The sequence below is a fragment of the Pinus tabuliformis genome, chromosome X (genome assembly GCF_031772625.1).
Source record: "Pinus tabuliformis cultivar Carrire ecotype Pingquan chromosome X, CPIR1, whole genome shotgun sequence".
Taxonomy (NCBI): Eukaryota; Viridiplantae; Streptophyta; class Pinopsida; order Pinales; family Pinaceae; genus Pinus; species Pinus tabuliformis.
This window is the reverse complement of record NC_142308.1, coordinates 1641983266-1642003995: the sequence shown is the minus strand read 5'-3', so window position 1 is coordinate 1642003995 and position 20730 is coordinate 1641983266.

Sequence of the window (20730 nt, the reverse complement as noted above, 5' to 3'; positions counted from 1 at the left end):
TTTTCTTCACAGAACATACCAAAAGGATCAGAAGACAATTCCAAATGATACAGAGGCCGAATAGCAGCAATTTACTAGTGAATAGACCCGCAGCACATCAGATCAGCAGTCCATATTTTGTCAGAGAGTATCAGTGGAAGAAAAGACGCCAGAGAGAATCAGTCATGATTTTTTAGGGGCTCGAGGAACCTGAACATTAATGAAGCCCCCAGAAAGTCAAATCAATAAGCATCAGCCCATCCTTGCCTTCAAATCACCATCAAGGCATTCAAAGCACCAGGACAGCAAGGAAGCAGAAAACCATACTCATTTATTGCAGAAAACACTACAGCAAGCCACCAAGGACAGCATCATTTATTCAGTTTTGATACATCGGCCCTAAGCACGGCCCAAGATATTTTTGTATTTATTTTAGGATAGGATTAGGTCAAGTAGTCATTTTTTATGACCTAATTAGGTCAATATGTAATAAAGAACTCTTCAGGGGGTTTTTTCCCTATATATACCACCCTCTGTATAGTTTTAAGGGTTGGTTAATTGAGAATTTTCACTAGAGACTCGCTGTGTATACCTGAACTTTTCTGTAATCAAAGATTGCTTAAAACTTGGAGAGCGAACTGTCTGTTGTTGATGAATGTGTTGAAGAGTTGAAGATGGAATTCTTGCGCTGCGGCCTGAAGCAATAAGTGTCTCTTATCTCTGTTTATGTGTTTGCCATTATCTAAATAGCAGGAAGAAAGAATAGCCTAGAATTAGTTTAAATACTCTCTATGCTCAATTCCTGTTGTTTCTTGATGTTTTCTTCTGGATGAATTGGTTATGAATATTGAATTCCTTCTGGCTCATGTTTACCCCAATTCACCTGTGCTGGCCAATTATCTAGGGATTCTTAACTGCCCCTAGGTAGCGCCCTGTTACTTTCTCTGCTAATCTGTTGGAGAGATTCTTAACTGCCTCTCTTTCTTTAGCATTCAGTTCATCCTTTAAACCTGAAAATTGCTTCAACCTCAGTTATCTCGCTCCATGTTCCCTCACTGTCATTAAGGAAACACACCAGCAGTTCCCCTCCTCGACTCCACGCCCAATGGTTTGAAACATTCAGACTATACTCTGCCTCTCTACCTGAAAGTGTCAGTTTTCCCACCAAAACTCAATCAAAACCCCTGTGCATCATATCTAGCCTAAAATCACCCCTTTTCAACAAAGCTAAATCATAAAGAGAGAGCCCTCTCTGACTGCAGGTAGGCTAGGACCTGCAGTCCAAAGTTGGTTTGTGGTTACCTCGGTCGTATCCCTTTAGGAGTCAAAAGGGACAACCTGAGCGATAACATAACGGCGACTCCACTGGGGAAGTGAATCATGTGTTTATTAGTGTAAATCCTCAATTTTGACCAGTTCGCCTCGTTTTCTGGAGAAGGTGTTCCTTTTCTTCAAGGATTTTCATGTTCAGCTCTGATCTGTGACGGTCGACAGAGATCAGGCACATCAAGGTTGATTCATCCACCTGGCAACTCCACATCATCCTCATAATAAAGACTCCGCTGGAGAAATGAACCCGAAGGAAATATATAAGCAGACCAGGCTCTTGACCTGGACTATCATCCAAGAGATCATGTTCTTTCTCTTGCACCAGATTTTGCTGTGCATATTGTACTTTAAAAACGATTTTATGTCAGATTTTTATGTTTTTCCTTTGGAAAAGGTTGTTGAAAAGCCTCCTTGCACATCAGAGCAGCAGCTTTCAAATGCTGTTGAAAATCATCATATAGCCAAGGAGGAACCAAAAATAGAGTATAGTCTTCTAGTTCCAGTACATACTCCCGTGCCTCGTAAAGTTCCAGAAAGATATAAGCCGCTCATTTTGCCTCCTGTGCTTGGTCCTCTGCCGGCAAATCATCCTGAATATCTCCCTAGATTTGATGGAGAGAATGGTATTACTGCCCAGAAACATATCCAGGCTTTTGAAGACTATCTTAATACATTTGAAGTGGAAGATGAAGATGTCAGTCTTAGACTATTTGCCCTTTCTTTGCAAAGCGAAGCTAGGACTTGGTTTAAAGCGTTGCCTGAGGCGAGCATCTCTAAGTTTCAGCAGTGTGCCAAGCTTTTCCTTGATAAATGGATGATCATAGGTAATCTCTTCATGCTCATCGAAGAATATAATCATTTAGAAAGGCATCTAGATGAATCTGTTCAGCAGCTTTCAGACAGATTCAATCAAGTTTATCAAGCCATGCCTTTAAATATAAGACCTCCCCTTGATCTAGCTCTATTGCAATATCCTAGAGCATTTGACACAGAAATGGAATTCTGTCTGAGAGAAAGAGGCCCGTCCACTTTGAAACAGATGCAGGACATAGCTGTGGACGTGGAGGCAAATCTAAGAAGGAGGGAAGAACACCGCAAAGCAGAGCAAGAAGAGAAGCTTCATAGTTTGTTACAAAAGACAGAGGAAATGATGCAGCTGATCACAATAAAAGTGGAAAGTTCAGAGCACCATAACAGATCTGTTTCACAACAGGAAAGTAGTGACATTCACAAACAAACCTGCCACAAAACAGATGACATATTCATCCAGCCATACATGATGGAGCAGTCTCCTGATATACTGTGTGAATATAATAGCTCCTCTTCTTTCAACTGTCTGCCCAAATATGATCTGTATGATGATGATTATGAGCCTAACGACCGAATCAGCCTTGCAAAGGAATCAGATCCTATTTTGGCAGGAAGCAGTGTTCAGATTCAGCAATCTGAACCCAATGATCAGCATGCCCATCTCAGCTATGAAGAAAAGGAAGAAAACGCAGAGTGTGTTGATTTCAGTGAAGGAACTTTACCCTTCTGTTTTGAATCTTTTCAATTTATCAAGGATAACTATCATGATGTATATGATCAAGTGTCACCGCGTGTTGCTATTGACCGTTTGGAGGTTAATCAAAATATTGTTCCAAAGGTATTGCCTCTAGTTTTGCAGCCCCAAAGAGCCATTGAATATCAGATTGAGGAGGACCCAGAAGCAGCAGCATATGACCAAATGATCCAAGTGGATCCCCTGCCTCTTTGTTTTCAGCCATCTGAGTTGTTCAAAGAAGAAGAAGACCTGCAGCCTGCACAGATCAGTCAAGTCCTATTCAAGCCAGATTGTAATAAATTACAAGCACCTCTGCAAGTTCTGAATGACCTATCCGCTGGCAGGCAGAATGATGAAAGAGATCAGTGCTCTTCTCCATCAACAGGCTGCACGGCTCAGTATAGAGTTGTCGATGATCTCCCGACTCCAAGGCATGGTAGCGATCCTCAACCTTTGTACAGTTCTTTAATTCAGCCTAGAAATTGTATATATATGTTGCAGGACAGTTTTGTACAGTATTTAAACACCGCAAAGGAGGTCAGTAGCTTCCTGATCTTCTCAAAGATTGACAAAGCCATAACAAATTGCAAAATCTCAGTTGGTCTCACCAGCAAGCGCAAACAGCAAAGCCCACTCATGTTATTATTGCTTAAGTGGTTGCATTGGCTATTTCACTTCACCTAACAGCAAAGTAAGTACTGGTTAGGGTAGGTAGGTAGGTAGGATCAATAAGGCAGCCAGCAAAGAGAAATTTGCAGAACACAGCAACAACTGAATTCAAGGCAGTCTGACCTGCTGTTCTTGGCTTTTCACAAGGAAAAGCCATCCCCAAGAGGAACCACTGTTAGCCTCCTGCTGCAGCAGGTTAATCATCTTTCATGATCGACATTTTTACATGCCAAATATGTCGTAATATGCATGCTGCAATGCTCCATATTTGCTACAGATGGCCAAAGAAGTGTCCATAAGAGCATGCTAGTCTAAGTGCCACTGCTGTGTTCCAATTTTGATAAGCAATCCATTTTTCGGTTTGAGGCAGTTTTTCAGTTGGAGGTGCTCAGGCTGGAGTTCACTAACCTCTCCCTTCTTCTCATCACCCTTATTATATAACTCCCTAACAATTTTCCCTCTTCCCCTATTTTAATCATGTATATAAACTCCCCTATGTAAATACCCCTCCCTGGCATTATAGCCATAATCCTACCAAGTTCGGGAAATCACAATCCATCTGGGATTGCTTTTAGCCCATCCGCGTCATTAAGGAACTAGTTTGACATCTGGTCAGCTAGTAACCTCCCCCTTGACCCTAAAAACCCCCAAAAAACCCATGTTTTCACCTTTCCCCTTGTAAAATTTCGCCCTAACGCTGTAAAAAACCCATATTCCGCCCCTAAACCAAAGTTTTGTGCATAAATATTAACCCGCGCTTGTAAAAACCCACATAAACCCGTTTCCCTAAGTTTTTAACCCATCCGCAGTGCATATCAAATTTGGAATATTCCTGCGAATATTTCCTCCCGTTAACCCGCCTTCCCTTCGCGTCCGCCGCCAACCATTGGATCGCCTGCCCCACAGATCAACGGCTAGCGGGCATCCCCATTCCCAACACGCCCGGCCTTTAACGTCCGGGAGTTCGGTGGTTTTGCCGCCGTACTCCCGCCACGCGTTAGGCTCTGGGCTGTGGCGGAGCCCCCTCCCCAAAACCGCCTTTGCCCATAAGCGGTGCGCCACATACCGCTTACCGCCCCGCCCTGTGACATCACCACCCACGTCACCACCTTGCCCAGTCACCTGCCTGCGTGGCCTCCTGCCACGTTACTGCCACGTGTCCACGCCACCGTACCTACCACGTCATCGTCTGTACGTGATGACGTCATGTTGACGTCATCCCGCCACATCGCCCTGCTGACGTCACCTGCCGTACAATACTGACGTCATGCTGATGTCATCAACCCTTTTTTGGACGCAAAGGCGCAAAAGTCGCACTTCGGAGCCCTGGAATCGAATTCTGAGGCAGTTTTTGATGAGCGATTTGTGCCAGGATTTTTTAGGCCGAAATGGAGAATCTTCAGGGAATCTTTAAGGAATCTTCTCACCATGCGGCCCCAGGAAACCCGAAAAGGCGCAAAAATGATCCGTTTTCTTCACAGAACATACCAAAAGGATCAGAAGACAATTCCAAATGATACAGAGGCCGAACAACGGCAATTTACTGGTGAATAGACCCGCAGCACATCAAATCAGCAGGCCAGATTTTGTCAGAGAGTATCAGTGGAAGAAAAGACGCCAGAGAGAATCAGTCATGATTTTTTAGGGGCTCGAGGAACCTGAACATTAATGAAGCCCCCAGAAAGTCAAATCAATAAGCATCAGCCCATCCTTGCCTTCAAATCACCATCAAGGCATTCAAAGCACCAGGACAGCAAGGAAGCAGAAACCCATACTCATTTATTGCAGAAAACACTGCAGCAAGCCACCAAGGACAGCATCATTTATTCAGTTTTGAAACATCGTCCCTGAGCACGGCCCGAGATATTTTTGTATTTATTTTAGGATAGGATTAGGTCAAGTAGTCATTTTTTATGACCTAATTAGGTCAAGATGTAATAAAGAACTCTTCAGAGGGTTTTTGCCCTATATATACCACCCTCTGTATAGTTTTAAGGGTTGGTTAATTGAGAATTTTCACTAGAGACTCGCTGTGTATACCTGAACTTTTCTGTAATCAAAGATTGCTTAAAGCTTGGAGAGCGAACTGTCTGTTGTTGATGAATGTGTTGAAGAGTTGAAGATGGAATTCCTGCGCTGGGGCCTGAAGCAATAAGTGTCTCTTATCTCTGTTTATGTGTTTGCCATTATCTAAATAGCAGGAAGAAAGAATAGCCTAGAATTAGTTTAAATACTCTCTATGCTCAATTCCTGCTGTTTCTTGATGTTTTCTTCTGGATGAATTGGTTATGAATATTGAATTCCTTCTGGCTCATGTTTACCCCAATTCACCTGTGCTGGCCAATTATCTAGGGATTCTTAACTGCCCCTAGGTAGCGCCCTGTTACTTTCTCTGCTAATCTCTTGGATAGATTCTTAACTGCCTCTCTTTCTTTAGAATTCAGTTCATCCTTTAAACCTGAAAATTGCTTCAACCTCAGTTATCTCGCTCCATGTTCCCTCACTGTCATTAAGGAAACACACCAGCAGTTCCCCTCCTCGACTCCACGCCCAATGGTTTGAAACATTCAGACTATACTCTGCCTCTCTACCTGAAAGTGTCAGTTTTCCCACCAAAACGCAATCAAAACCCCTGTGCATCATATCTAGCCTAAAATCACCCCTTTTCAACAAAGCTAAATCATAAAGAGAGAGCCCTCTCTGATTGCAGGTAGGCTAGGACCTGCAGTCCAAAGTTGGTTTGTGGTTACCTCAGCCGTATCCCTTTAGGATTCAAAAGGGACAACCTGAGTGATAACAAAACCAAGGGCTCCTAAGTCCCTAAAAGTGTTGTTCTAACCCCTAAAGGAACAAGGTCAACTGATTACAGCTTCTCCCAAAAGTTCTCCATGAAAAACTGCTCAGAACTGGTCAAAACAGGATCATTTCAGCTGCTCCATAGGCAAAGTGCATTGCATCTCACCTAAATACACTGTGTGGGTGCATTGCATTTCAAAACTCCCTTATATGGGGCGCGATGGGCAAGAAGTGACAAATGGCAGTGTCATTCCGTGAGGTGGAGAGGCATGGAATCTTCCAGAACTTCTCTTGTGACACTTGCCTCTCTGAATTCGACCAAGGATGAGTAAGAGATCATCAATCTCCAAGTGGAAGCAAGAACTATCAGAGGGAAGACACTAATCAAATCACAAGCTGACTCATCTCCCTTACAGATATCTATATATGGATCCCTCATCCTAGAGATCCAGAGGCTGGAATTTTGCACATTGTAAGGAATTGTTGTTGGTTTCTTGAGACAACATCAGAGTGTTGGGTGATCTAAGCTTTGTATGAGGTGAAGAAGGGCTTACTTGCTGAGAGGATGATGCTGGGTCAGAACAACTAGTTGTAACTCCCTTAGCTCTTTCTTGTTTATCAATAAAATCTATTCAAGTTTTCCTCCATACTCGTGTCATTTATGTTTTATGCATTTGTATGGTCAATTTACATCTGATCCTAGATTGTTTATGATTATAGATCTATGTTCTTCTATAGTTTTATGCTACTGTGATCGTAAAGGTACTCTGTGAAGCTAGGCATACAAAGGAGCAAGTAGTGAAAGACTATCAAGAGAGAGAGGAATCGAACTAGGAGATTAGCGCAAGATAGAGGTTGGTCTTCTTTGTTCTTCTCTCATCTATATTTCATAAAGGAAAAATGAAAGTAGCTTTACTTTGTTTGTTTCTAAGGTAGCTACCACACCTTAGTGGGATAAGCAGTTCTGTGTAGACACTTTTCCCTGTAACACTTCGTCAATAGTAGTTCTTCATAGGTATGTTACTCCCCCTGTCATGGCACTCTTCCTTCTGGCAATGTGATCCATGATAGATGTGTTTACATGAACCAACTCCCCCTTCTTCTATAAACTCCTCTAGCTTCTTTAGACAAGAATTGTCAAGAACTCCCTCTAACTTTATGCTTGGTGTCTCTTTTTTTATAGTCTCCCCATCAAATACTTAGATTATCAAGGATCGGTTCAACAACACGTGTTGTTGGTTGGAGAATTCAAGAGATTTTCAGACTGTATTTGCTTCCTTATCAATACTTGTGTAACTTTATTATCTTGCATGGTTCTAGCTTGTGTAGGAGCCTAATTCAAGTTACAATCACGTGCCATATGTCCAATGTTATGACACTTGAAGCACTCTATGTTGTTCATGAATACGATTTCATGACTTCTTACAGAATTTCTTCTTGGATATTGATGTGGACCATTATATTTATCTTTGTGATATGCCCTACAATCTTTTAATGTGTGTCCAAATTTTGTAAAAGAATAACAATAACCAAGAAATAAAATTTGGTACCTAGGAGATGGAGATTTTCTCTATATATTTCTGAAGCCTTTTTTCCTTGGGATTCCTTGATAATATTTATCACCTTTGCATTCTTGACATCATAAACAAGTCTTCTTGGAGTTGGATTTCTCCCATTGTTGTCTTGACTCTTCTCCTTTCCTTTGCTGGAATTGGGAGCATCATTATTTCCATCAGACTTCCTCATTTCCTTGTTGTTTGAAGTACAATTATCTTTTCTTGACGATTCACCTTCATAGCCAAGACCTAATTTATCAAATGGAGACCTTTGACGGCTGAGCATGCCATCCAAGGCTTGAGAGCTCTTCAAGATTTTTTTCATCCCTTCAACCTTTTTACTAAGAGAGACGATCTCTTCTTCCAATTTTTCACAGTCATTATTCCTCTTAGCTAGTTGTTTTTCAATCTCTTCCTTGATACGAGTAGCTTCAATTGCTTCTATTTTAAGGGAGATGATATGTGATTTCATTTTGAAGATTTATTCATTTTCCTTTGCTAATTTTTCTCCATTTCTACCTTGATTCTTGTATCTTTACATGTTTTAGCCTTGAGAAAGTTGACGTTGGATTTTAGTTTGAAAATATCTTCATCTTTGTCTTATAGTTGGCATGTCATGGTGTTTCTCTCCTTTTCTTCTTCATCAACATGTCCTTCTATGGTTGTCAATGCTTCCATTATCTTCAAAACTCCTTGTGCTAGCTTTCCTGCTTCTTCTAGTTGAGATTTAAGAGAGGAGACCTCTACCTTGTATTGACCAATCTCTTATTCAATTTTATTCAAGCTCTTACGCCTTTGTTCAAGGTGGCTTGACAAGGTAGCTTCCCATTTCTTTGCCTTATCCAATTGATTTGTCATGGATATGACTTCTTCATGATGCTTTCTCTTGTTTTGATGAAATTCCTCCTTGAGCTTGGTGAGCTCTTCATCTCTTTCTTGTACTTGAAGCTTGACAAGGCCAACTTCCTTCCTTGTCTTGTCCTGGTCACAAACTTTCACTTTCTTCTTAAGTTCCTCATTTTCTGTTTTCAAATTTTGAATCTCTCCCATGGTAGTGATAAGTTTAGTGAGGAGATCTTCTTCAAAATATTTTTCATTCTCCTCATCTTCTAGGTCTTCTATAGCCTTGATGTTATCACTCTTATCTTCACCTTCCTCAATGGGATCTAGATTTCCTTCTTTTTTTCCATCATTTTCTTGAGTACAGATCATTGTCAATGCTCCTTTTGAGTGAATATCATGAAGTTTATCCCATATGCATTTTGTTGACGAAATTTTTTCAAAATTGGCCTTCATAGAATCAGGTAGCCCATTCAATATTGTTTTCATTCCTCTTGTATTATATTCCTTGGATTCTCCATCCATCATGCTGATCCGAATTGGATCCATAAAGACTGTCAAAGGAACCATGACTGTATCAGGTTGGGACAAACATCAAAGAAATTCCAAAACAGTGATAAAAAAACACCCTAAACCAGTGGCAATGGCAGCCAGCGTGGAACGATGAGGACCTCGGTCAAAGCACGCTGACCGACGCCCATGGAGACTAGACGGGAGGCTGAATTAGCCCCTGGGAGGCCTAGATCGGGAAACAGAGGAGGTTTTTGATCATCGTTGGGTGAAAAGGGTTGAAATGGGGAAGCCCCTGAGCACTTGGTTTCGTGAGGAGCTAGAGAACCACAGGGAAAAAAGTGAAAAATCACTAAAGGACAAAGGTGGGACCCGCTCCGGAAACTGGTGGTATTGATCAGGGCACCCTCAAACAGTAAGTGGTTTTGGATGAAAGCGAAGCAATTCCACTCAATGATAGACGTGTTGCAAATGGAGGATAGAGAAAACCATCGTTGATCGCGTGCTAAAGGTTGAGCAAGTCAACCATGCGAAACATGCATATGGCGTTGGATCTGGAGGCCCCAGATCTAACGGTTGCGATTGCGCCCAATGGGGGGTAGCGGAATCAACGAAGGAATGAGCTACAATTTAGAATGATTTGGAGTCCGTTTTGACTGCCATGGTGGAGGAAGACTTCATCCACAACATGACTGAAGAAATCAACCGATGAAGCAAGCCGGTGCGTTTGCAAGAGGACATGTGGCCACTCCTCGAGCACTGATGATGACGCCGAACAGGGAACTCCAAGCATAGCTGCAGAAGGTGATTTGATAGAGGTGGAAGAGGAACCAAATAGACATGGGAATGAGTGGCTTTAAGCCATGAATAGAGACAGCCAGTCAAAGTCAGTCAGAAGGAGGGACAGAGAACCCTGAGAGACAAAGAGAGAGACCAGAATCCGTAGAGGAGGATGGAACACATAGAACAATGAAGCAAAAGCAGAAGACAGAAGACAGAGGGCCAAGCTGACTAGAGGCAGCATCAAGCACTAGAGAGATTGAGAGATTCAAGCCATCCCATAGAGGAATCTATCCGGACTGAGCACTACATTGAGCTCTTTCCACTATAGACCAGAAGGTCACAGAGCTGCTATGAAAATAGATTTTGTGCACTCCAGTGGCTTGGGGAATCCAAGAAACACCCTGCCAAGCAAACCTGCTTCAAGAGAACTCACATTGAGTCCCTGCATTTTAATTTCTCTGCTTAAGACAAAATAAAACAAGGCCACCACTGAAAGTTGGACCGTGGATGTAGCCTTGGAGAATAGGGTGAACTCCTTATTAGTTTCTTGTGTTCTTGTATTTGCTTACTAGGTCTTACTTGAAGCTTGACAAGGCCAACTTCCTTCCTTGTCTTGTCCTGGTCACAAACTTTCACTTTCTTCTTAAGTTCCTCATTTTCTGTTTTCAAATTTTGAATCTCTCCCATGGTAGTGATAAGTTTAGTGAGGAGATCTTCTTCAAAATATTTTTCATTCTCCTCATCTTCTAGGTCTTCTATAGCCTTGATGTTATCACTCTTATCTTCACCTTCCTCAATGGGATCTAGATTTCCTTCTTTTTTTCCATCATTTTCTTGAGTACAGATCATTGTCAATGCTCCTTTTGAGTGAATATCATGAAGTTTATCCCATATGCATTTTGTTGACGAAATTTTTTCAAAATTGGCCTTCATAGAATCAGGTAGCCCATTCAATATTGTTTTCATTCCTCTTGTATTATATTCCTTGGATTCTCCATCCATCATGCTGATCCAAATTGGATCCATAAAGACTGTCAGAGGAACCATGACTGTATCAGGTTGGGACAAACATCAAAGAAATTCCAAAACAGTGATAAAAAAACACCCTAAACCAGTGGCAATGGCAGCCAGCGTGGAACGATGAGGACCTCAGTCAAAGCACGCTGACCGAGGCCCATGGAGACTAGACGGGAGGCTGAATTAGCCCCTGGGAGGCCTAGATCGGGAAACAGAGGAGGTTTTTGATCATCGTTGGGCGAAAAGGGTTGAAATGGGGAAGCCCCCAAGCACTTGGTTTCGTGAGGAGCTGGAGAACCACAGGGAAAAAAGTGAAAAATCACTAAAGGACAAAGGTGGGACCCGCTCCGGAAACTGGTGGTATTGATCAGGGAACCCTCAAACAGTAAGTGGTTTTGGATGAAAGCGAAGCGATTCCACTCAATGATAGACGTGTTGCAAATGGAGGACAGAGAAAACCATCGTTGATCGTGTGCTAAAGGTTGAGCAAGTCAACCATGCGAAACATGCATATGGCGTTGGATCTGGAGGCCCCAGATCTAACGGTTGCGATTGCGCCCAATGGGGGGTAGCGGAATCAACGAAGGAATGAGCTACAATTTAGAATGATTTGGAGTCCGTTTTGACTGCCATGGTGGAGGAAGACTTCATCCACAACATGACTGAAGAAATCAACCGATGAAGCAAGCCGGTGCGTTTGCAAGAGGACATGTGGCCACTCCTCGAGCACTGATGATGACGCCGAACAGGGAACTCCAAGCATAGCTGCAGAAGGTGATTTGATAGAGGTGGAAGAGGAACCAAATAGACATGGGAATGAGTGGCTTTAAGCCATGAATAGAGACAACCAGTCAAAGTCAGTCAGAAGGAGGGACAGAGAACCCTGAGAGACAAAGAGAGAGACCAGAATCCGTAGAGGAGGATGGAACACATAGAACAGTGAAGCAAAAGCAGAAGACAGAAGACAGAGGGCCAAGCTGACTAGAGGCAGCATCAAGCACTAGAGAGATTGAGAGATTCAAGCCATCCCATAGAGGAATCTGTCCGGACTGAGCACTACATTGAGCTCTTTCCACTATAGACCAGAAGGTCACAGAGCTGGTATGAAAATAGATTTTGTGCACTCCAGTGGTTTGGGGAATCCAAGAAACACCCTGCCAAGCAAACCTGCTTCAAGAGAACTCACATTGAGTCCCTGCATTTTAATTTCTCTGCTTAAGACAAAATAAAACAAGGCCACCACTGAAAGTTGGACCGTGGATGTAGCCTTGGAGAATAGGGTGAACTCCTTATTAGTTTCTTGTGTTCTTGTATTTGCTTACTAGGTCTTACTTGAAGCTTGACAAGGCCAACTTCCTTCCTTGTCTTGTCCTGGTCACAAACTTTCACTTTCTTCTTAAGTTCCTCATTTTCTGTTTTCAAATTTTGAATCTCTCCCATGGTAGTGATAAGTTTAGTGAGGAGATCTTCTTCAAAATATTTTTCATTCTCCTCATCTTCTAGGTCTTCTATAGCCTTGATGTTATCACTCTTATCTTCACCTTCCTCAATGGGATCTAGATTTCCTTCTTTTTTTCCATCATTTTCTTGAGTACAGATCATTGTCAATGCTCCTTTTGAGTGAATATCATGAATTTTATCCCATATGCATTTTGTTGACGAAATTTTTTCAAAATTGGCCTTCATAGAATCAGGTAGCCCATTCAATATTGTTTTCATTCCTCTTGTATTATATTCCTTGGATTCTCCATCCATCATGTTGATCCGAATTGGATCCATAAAGACTGTCAGAGGAACCATGACTGTATCAGGTTGGGACAAACATCAAAGAAATTCCAAAACAGTGATAAAAAAACACCCTAAACCAGTGGCAATGGCAGCCAGCGTGGAACGATGAGGACCTCAGTCAAAGCACGCTGACCGAGGCCCATGGAGACTAGACGGGAGGCTGAATTAGCCCCTGGGAGGCCTAGATCGGGAAACAGAGGAGGTTTTTGATCATCGTTGGGCGAAAAGGGTTGAAATGGGGAAGCCCCCGAGCACTTGGTTTCGTGAGGAGCTGGAGAACCACAGGGAAAAAAGTGAAAAATCACTAAAGGACAAAGGTGGGACCCGCTCCGGAAACTGGTGGTATTGATCAAGGCACCCTCAAACAGTAAGTGGTTTTGGATGAAAGTGAAGCGATTCCACTCAATGATAGACGTGTTGCAAATGGAGGACAGAGAAAACCATCGTTGATCGCGTGCTAAAGGTTGAGCAAGTCAACCATGCGAAACATGCATATGGCGTTGGATCTGGAGGCCCCAGATCTAACGGTTGCGATTGCGCCCAATGGGGGGTAGCGGAATCAACGAAGGAATGAGCTACAATTTAGAATGATTTGGAGTCCGTTTTGACTGCCATGGTGGAGGAAGACTTCATCCACAACATGACTGAAGAAATCAACCGATGAAGCAAGCCGGTGCGTTTGCAAGAATACATGTGGCCACTCCTCGAGCACTGATGATGACGCCGAACAGGGAACTCCAAGCATAGCTGCAGAAGGTGATTTGATAGAGGTGGAAGAGTAACCAAATAGACATGGGAATGAGTGGCTTTAAGCCATGAATAGAGACAGCCAGTCAAAGTCAGTTAGAAGGAGGGACAGAGAACCCTGAGAGACAAAGAGAGAGACCAGAATCCGTAGAGGAGGATGGAACACATAGAACAGTGAAGCAAAAGCAGAAGACAGAAGAAGAGGGCCAAGCTGACTAGAGGCAGCATCAAGCACTAGAGAGATTGAGAGATTCAAGCCATCCCATAGAGGAATCTGTCCGGACTGAGCACTACATTGAGTTCTTTCCACTATAGACCAGAAGGTCACAGAGCTGGTATGAAAATAGATTTTGTGCACTCCAGTGGCTTGGGGAATCCAAGAAACACCCTGCCAAGCAAACCTGCTTCAAGAGAACTCACATTGAGTCCCTGCATTTTAATTTCTCTGCTTAAGACAAAATAAAACAAGGCCACCACTGAAAGTTGGACCGTGGATGTAGCCTTGGAGAATAGGGTGAACTCCTTATTAGTTTCTTGTGTTCTTGTATTTGCTTACTAGGTCTTACTTGAAGCTTGACAAGGCCAACTTCCTTCCTTGTCTTGTCCTGGTCACAAACTTTCACTTTCTTCTTAAGTTCCTCATTTTCTGTTTTCAAATTTTGAATCTCTCCCATGGTAGTGATAAGTTTAGTGAGGAGATCTTCTTCAAAATATTTTTCATTCTCCTCATCTTCTAGGTCTTCTATAGCCTTGATGTTATCACTCTTCACCTTCCTCAATGGGATCTAGATTTCCTTCTTTTTTTCCATCATTTTCTTGAGTACAGATCATTGTCAATGCTCCTTTTGAGTGAATATCATGAAGTTTATCCCATATTCATTTTGTTGACGAAATTTTTTCAAAATTGGCCTTCATAGAATCAGGTAGCCCATTCAATATTGTTTTCATTCCTCTTGTATTATATTCCTTGGATTCTCCATCCATCATGCTGATCCGAATTGGATCCATAAAGACTGTCAGAGGAACCATGACTGTATCAGGTTGGGACAAACATCAAAGAAATTCCAAAACAGTGATAAAAAAACACCCTAAACCAGTGGCAATGGCAGCCAGCGTGGAACGATGAGGACCTCAGTCAAAGCACGCTGACCGAGGCCCATGGAGACTAGACGGGAGGCTGAATTAGCCCCTGGGAGGCCTAGATCGGGAAACAGAGGAGGTTTTTGATCATCGTTGGGCGAAAAGGGTTGAAATGGGGAAGCCCCCGAGCACTTGGTTTCGTGAGGAGCTGGAGAACCACAGGGAAAAAAGTGAAAAATCACTAAAGGAGAAAGGTGGGACCCGCTCCGGAAACTGGTGGTATTGATCAGGGCACCCTCAAACAGTAAGTGGTTTTGGATGAAAGCGAAGCGATTCCACTCAATGATAGACGTGTTGCAAATGGAGGACAGAGAAAACCATCGTTGATCGCGTGCTAAAGGTTGAGCAAGTCAACCATGCGAAACATGCATATGGCGTTGGATCTGGAGGCCCCAGATCTAACGGTTGAGATTGCGCCCAATGGGGGGTAGCGGAATCAACGAAGGAATGAGCTACAATTTAGAATGATTTGGAGTCCGTTTTGACTGCCATGGTGGAGGAAGACTTCATCCACAACATGACTGAAGAAATCAACCGATGAAGCAAGCTAGTGCGTTTGCAAGAGGACATGTGGCCACTCCTCGAGCACTGATGATGACGCCGAAAAGGGAACTCCAAGCATAGCTGCAGAAGGTGATTTGATAGAGGTGGAAGAGGAAACAAATAGACATTGGAATGAGTGGCTTTAAGCCATGAATAGAGACAGCCAGTCAAAGTCAGTCAGAAGGAGGGACAGAGAACCCCGAGAGACAAAGAGAGAGACCAGAATCTGTAGAGGAGGATGGAACACATAGAACAGTGAAGCAAAAGCAGAAGACAGAAGACAGAGGGCCAAGCTGACTAGAGGTAGCATCAAGCACTAGAGAGATTGAGAGATTCAATCCATCCCATAGAGGAATCTGTCTGGACTGAGCACTACATTGAGCTCTTTCCACTATAGACCAGAAGGTCACAGAGCTGGTATGAAAATAGATTTTGTGCACTCCAGTGGCTTGGGGAATCCAGGAAACACCCTGCCAAGCAAACCTGCTTCAAGAGAACTCACATTGAGTCCCTGCATTGTAATTTCTCTGCTTAAGACAAAATAAAACAAGGCCACCACTGAAACTTGGACCGTGGATGTAGCCTTGGAGAATAGGGTGAACTCCTTATTAGTTTCTTGTGTTCTTGTATTTGCTTACTATATTTCTCTGCTGTCTTTCCATTTAATTGTCTATGTATTGGAAATCTAATCAACCCATCGCTTAAATAACATGGACACACACCAGCACATGAGTCTATAATACCTTTGTTCAATAAATCTTTAATTGAGGTCACTCATAGGGTGATTATCAAATCAAGTGGTATCAGAGCTTTAGGCTGTAAGGTTAGATAAGCTTGTGTTGGTTTAGCTATTGAATGCTCACTAGATCAAAGCTCAAATTAGGAGAAGGAGAGTTGGTGGAAACTAATCCTGAAATTGGTAGAGTCTATCCTTAGAAGACAATGTCAGAGGAAGGTTTTGTGGGGCAAGACCCTCAATTCATAGAAAGTTTCCTAGCTATAAAGTATATGGTAGAAGAAATGTATCGGGACTTTAGAAAGCATAAGACTAAAGATTGATCAGGTTCTAAACAAGATAATGAAGAAGATGAGTCTCACTTCCATGACCACTCCAAAGGAAAAGGGAAAGAGGAAAGCTTTCTCACACCTCCTAATAGCCTTGTGCATAATAAGAAATCATCTTTAATTAAGTTAGATGTTAAATTTGATTTGCCTATATATGATGGAGAGCTAAATGCTGAAAATTTGGACAACTGGATTAGGAAAATTGAAGTGTATTGCAGGGTACAGAACATAGACTCAGACAAGAGTAAGATTCAACTAGCAAGCCTACACCTAGGAGGCACTACCTTGGTTTGGTGGGAAGGCAGAACCCAAGATGATATGAAAAGACATGGTAAGACTATCTTTTTTTGGAGTGAATTTGTTTCTACAATCAAAAAGCAGTTCTATCCATTGGCCTACATGCAACAAGCCATGATGAGTTGGCAAACTCTTTGAAAGTTGAAAGGGAAAAGTGCGCAAGGGTACACTCAAGAATTTATAAAGAGAGCATTGATGTTGGGCATCTCATTAGACTCACCAGAGACTCTTTTGAAGTATATTGGGTGTCTACACAACTACATGAGGCATACCGTCCTCATGTTTAATCCCACTAGTATAGATGAGGTATTTGTACAAGCTACTCATCTAGAAGCTAGAGGAAAGAATGGCAATCAAGAAGTTGGGGGACCATCCCAACCCACTGCAAGCAAGAGTAAGGAGAAAAGGAAGTAGAAGTGGAAAGCAAGGAAGGCTAACATTGCACAGAAAAGAAAAGCTTCATGCACTCACTATAAAAAGGATGGGCATGATGATGAGCATTGTTGGATTCTGCATCCAGAGCTGAGACCTAAGAAGTCCAAGGGCAAGAAGAAGAAGACTGCTGCAACTATTTAGAAGGATTTGGGGCCAGACTTAGGAGATGAAACAACTATAGCAGCCACAGGTATAAAAGGTAAGAATTTTGAAGCATCTACTAGTAATTCTGCTCAATCTGTTATTGATGAAGAAAATGAGAGAAAAAGACATGAGCTTTTCCATATTCGAGTTATTTCCAAAAATCAAAAGATTGATACTTTGTTTGATAGTGGCTCACAAGTAAATATAATTTCTGAAGAAATTGTAAAGAAATTGGGATTAGCAGCTACACCTCACAAGAAACCATACCCATTAGGATGGTTGAATGATAAAGCACAACTACAAGTGCCTAGACAGTGCAAACTCAAGTTTTCTTTTGGGTCAGCATTTATAGATGAGGATGAGTTAGACATAATTCCTTTGGATATATGTGGAATTGTTTTAGGAAGCCCTTACTTGTATGATAGAAAGGCTATTTTCTATAGAGATGAGAACAAGTATATGCTTGTTAAAGATGGAATCAGATACTTTGTAAGAGCTCATAAGCTCAAGAATAATTATACTCTCATAAACTCAGGGTGGATGAAAATAATGATAAATTCATGCAAACAATTCTTACTAATGGTTGTAAAGGAAAAGAAACCTGATAAAACCATTGTATTTGAGGGCTATAATGTTGAACAGCAAGATGATATAGAAAAGGTTGTTTTAGAGTATAATGTCTTGTTTCAAGAACCTAAAGGTCTGCCACCCAAAAAGGGAATAGTACATGATATTATTTTGCAGCAAGATGTTCCATTGCCTAACATTGGGATGTACAGGTTGTTTGCTTTCGAGAATGCTGAAATCAAGAGGCAGGTGCATGAGTTGCTCGAGAAAAGGTTCATCAAGCCTAGCACATCACCATGTGGGTCACCAATCATTTTGGTGAGAAAGAAAGATGGCTCATGGAGAATGCGCATTGATTACTGAGCACTGAATAAGATAACAATTAAAAATCGTTATCCCCTTCCTCGCATAGATGATCTTTTAGATTAATTGAAGGAAGTTGTTTATTTCACCAAGCTGGATTTGCACAGTGGATACCATTAGGTCAGAGTTGCAAAGCAAGACGCATGGAAGACTGCTTTCAAAACAAAGAAGGGATTGTACGAATGGTTGGTTATGACTTTTGGCTTAACTAATGCTCCTGCTACTTTCATGAGATTAATGAATGATGTACTCAAACTTTTTCTTGATGATTTTGTTATTCTGTACCTGGATGACATTCTGATTTCTAGTAAAACATGGGAAGAACATTTAAAGCATGTTAAGTAGACACTAGATGTTTTGAAAAGAGAAAAACTTTATGTTAAACTCTCAAAATGTGAATTTGGCAAAACATCTCTAAACTACTTGGGTCATATAGTGGGGGGAGGTGAATTGAAAATAGATCCCTCTAAAGTGGCAGTCATTATGAATTGGCATAAATGCAGGTCTGCTACAGGAGTGAGAAGCTTCTTAGGAGCAACACAATATTGGAGGAAGTTCATTTCTAATTTTTCCTCAATTGCAGCTCCCTTACATGCTTTAACAAGATTGAATAAGGTGTTTCAGTGGGGAGGCAAACATCAAAAAGCCTTCGACACCTTGAAAGAAAATATTAGTACAACACCTGTACTAGCACTGCCAGATCTACAAAGACCATTTGAGATCCAAACTGGGAGTAGTGATGACACAACACGGTAAACCCATATGTTATCATCCTGAGACTTTTAATCCTGCAGTAGTTAACTATCCTACATATGATAAAGAATTGTATGCATTAGTTCAGAGTGTGAAAGAGTGGAAACATTACTTAATGGGCAAAGAGACAGTAATACATACTAATCATCAACCACTTCAATATCTACACTCCCAAACTAAGTTGTAGCAATCAAGACATTATAGGTGGATGGGATTTCTACAACAGTTTCATTTAGTCATCAGATATAAAAAGGGCATACATAATAAGGTTGTAGATATGTTATCTAGACCCATTATAAATGCATCTACCATACTTAAGCATAATTCTGTGCTACATGAAAGCTACATAGAACAATATGCTCAGGATATGGGCTTTAAAGATGTATATGCAACTTTGAGTCAAGGAAAAAGAGTAGAAGAATTGGATTATCATATGAAGGACCGACTCTTATACCATTGTGGGAAACTCTGCATTCCACAAACTGAGAGAGTGAAGATAATTAGGGAAGCACACACTTCTCTAATATCAGGTCATTTTGGGGTAAGTAAAACAATTGCACAACTACAAAGGTTTTGTTATTGGTCGAAAGTGAATGAGACGGTTTCTAGATATATAAGAGGGTGACTATGTGCGCTAAAATCAAGCGAAGCAATAGAAAATTAGGCTTGTACACTCCATTTCCAATTCCTTCTCACCCTTGGGAAAGTGTTTCCATGGATTTTGTTGGAGGACTACCAAGATCTAGGAAGGGTCATGATTATCTATATGTTGTTGTGGATAGGTTCAGAAAAATGTGTATTTTGATACCTTGTAATAAATAGATTACAGCTGAACAGACGGAAAAATTGTTCTTTGAACATGTATGGGTTCATTTTGGATTACCCACTTCCATTATATCTGATCGAGACACCCGAATTGTGGGGAAGTTTTGGTCGTGTCTGTGGGAATTGATGGACACAAAACTGAAGAAAAGCACATCTTTTCATCCACAAATAGATGGCCAGACAGAAGTAGTAAATAGGACAATGATCGAATTACTAAGAGGATATTGCAGCAAACATCCTAAGCTTTGGGATGAACACTTGTGTTATGTGCAACATGCTTACAACAAAGCAAAGCATTCTTCTACACAGAGATCTCCTTTTGAGACCTGTTTGTTGAAAATTCAATAAGATGATGGAGCTTAGTGGAAAGGAGTCGCCTTCACTATGAGGGCCCGCAGGCTATTTTTGGCACAAAGTCTATTTTTAGACTGTCTATTTTTAGACATATGGATCATGGTCTATGAGTTGCAGGATGCTATTTGTGGATGATTGGTCATGTTGGTAAAAATAGATGGACTTCTATTTTTAAACATATGGGTGGTTTCTATTTTTAGACTGCCAGGCTAAAAATAGAATAGTCGAATATTATTAGCTCATAATAATATTTGGACTATAAACATTATCTTATCCTCTTGGAGCACTTCAGTTTGAGCTATAGATGTGGCACATGCAGCTGTCAGAAGGAAATACACTTTTCTTGTGGGTCAGTTGAGCTATTGCATGCAGGACTTCAGTTAGAACTCATGTGGTTGAGTTTGGTGGAGTTGATTGTGGAGTTGATGGAGTTGTGTTCAGTTTGACTTGGTTGAACTACTTGTATTTATTCTAAATGCAGAATACACTAGTGATGAGTGAAGTGAATTATTTTTTAATTAATTCACTAATTATTAACTCATAAACCAACTAAAGAATACATCAGTTAACTCAGTGCATGGACAATTCAGTGGAGACAGGTGTTAGAGGTTAAGATTGCTATCAGTTGTGACTATAGTTGTGCATGAGATCTTGCACAATCAATGGGATTGAGTAATGCCAATG